A 1,949-nucleotide genomic window follows, 5' to 3' on the forward strand; every position below is an offset into this window, starting at 1 on the left:
AAATGAGCAGTGCGAGACTATTCGAGGGCACTTTTCAATGCTTCACAAAACCATTCCTTTCGTTACAGCCACCCGTAATCGATTCCCCGTTTGGGAAGGAACTTTGATATCACTGTTTGCAATTGAAGTGGGGTCATTTTATTAAGTTCGATGGATGTCCCAAAGCACTTCAGAGTGGTGTCCAAACAAACGAGTTTGTAATTAAAAGCACTGAATGTCAGGAGTGGGATTTGAACACACGCCTCCAGAGAAGACTGCGACCTGAACGCAGCGCCTTCGACCGCTCGGCCATCCTGACTGTTGGATGGTCCACTTGCAAGTTATTACACTGGAAGTTTCAGACCGGGCACTTGTTCAGTGTTGCTGGCAGGCCCAGTGAACGGGATATCCTCTCCCCCGGGGTTTTCCTGAGGCTGTGCTCGGTGTACGAGGACTATTGACACGGGTCCGAGGTAGCTTACATGTGTCGGCTGCTTGCTGGCATCAGGTGGTCTCTTAGCAGTGTGCTCAATTCTTCAAACGACTTGCTTGCTGGTTTCTCGGGTGCCAGCAGATCCTTCATTGAAGCGTATGTTTTCGAGCCACAGCTGGCCAAGAGATGGGCTCTTCTCTTGTCCGCCTTATTGTTGCGAACCAGTCTTTGGTTACAAAGCTTTGCTGGAGGCTTTCTCTAAAGTCCTCCCAATTATCTCCAGCATTGTATTTTACATCTGAGCCGTTGGTCGCCATTCTGTGGATTCTGTAATCCCGTAACTCGTCGCCACTGTAAAGTCCTGACCCTGTAGTACAGACTCACACGAGGCACATACTGAAGTCAAGGTCACTCAGGACCTGCACCTTTATTAAATAGCTTTCGAATGCCACACTTGCCTAAGACCTGTCCTTATATACCTGTCTGGGAACGGTATCCAGTGTCTCCTGCAAATGCACCCCTGGTGGTAAGGTAAGCTTGTGGTTACAGGTCATCTCTGGTTACAGTCATGTATGGCATGGTAAGGTACAGTTATGTACAGTAGTGTGAGATACATGACAGTACTGGTATTCATGGTGATTACAGCAATTATTAATCGTCTCACAGACCTCAATTATTTTTATGCGATGAATTGATCGAGGATTGAAACCAGGTTAGTGCGCCAGATCTTAACCACTCGACCACCAGGGAACAGTTACGATACATGTCGATATATTTATATATATTCATATATGAACCTGATTATCAACGGCTACCTACCTAGACCTCATGGTGCAACGGTAGTGTGTCTAACTTTGAGTGAGAGAAATTGTTCCACAGTGACAACCCTTTCATCTTTTGTTCCCTTTTAAACACTAGAAACTGAGACAGGAGAATAAATAGAGAAACCAAAGCAGAGGGATATTGACAAGAGGAAGAGAGAAGGGGAAATATACTGTCCCCACCCAGAACTAATGCAGAAACCCCTCTGCTGCGCTCTGGGTGACCACTTGCAGCCTGGATACACTGATGTCCCAACAGCTCATTGACTGTCGGAGTGGGACCGTGCGGTGCTTCAGAAGACAGGTCGAAAAAGCAAATTCACTGATTCCGTCTCATGTGCTCCTCCGATCAAGAACAGCAACACACGAAAAATGCTTCAGTAATGGTTACACCTTATCTACACATTTGTTAAACAGTTGGCTCTTTGGTCTAGGGATATGATTCTTGCTTTGGGGTTGTTATTTAAATTTTGCGAGAGGTCCCGTGTTCAAATCCTGGACGAGCGCTCAGTTTCGCCAAGAATTTTGAAATTGCATCGAACTTTTGCAAAGAAGGACTTGCATTTCTACAACACCTTTCAGGAACTCATGACGCCCCAAAGCGCTTTACAGCCGTTGAGTTATGTTTGAAGTGTTGTCGTGTGGGGAAAGATGTGCCCAAATCACCCCACACGAACTGCAACTCTTTGCGAAGGAGCACGGTGCAAATAATCAGG

The 1,949-nt window shown here is 46.3% G+C and overlaps 1 non-coding gene across 1 annotated transcript; it reads right to left on the reverse strand.

Moving 5' to 3' along the window:
* Positions 1 to 215: 215 nt before the first annotated feature.
* Positions 216 to 298, reverse strand: trnal-cag (transfer RNA leucine (anticodon CAG)). Its single transcript has one exon. It is a non-coding gene; the product is annotated as a tRNA-Leu (tRNA).
* Positions 299 to 1,949: the final 1,651 nt, after the last annotated feature.

The sequence above is a fragment of the Pristiophorus japonicus genome, unplaced genomic scaffold (assembly GCF_044704955.1).
Source record: "Pristiophorus japonicus isolate sPriJap1 unplaced genomic scaffold, sPriJap1.hap1 HAP1_SCAFFOLD_79, whole genome shotgun sequence".
Classification (NCBI taxonomy): Eukaryota; Metazoa; Chordata; class Chondrichthyes; family Pristiophoridae; genus Pristiophorus; species Pristiophorus japonicus.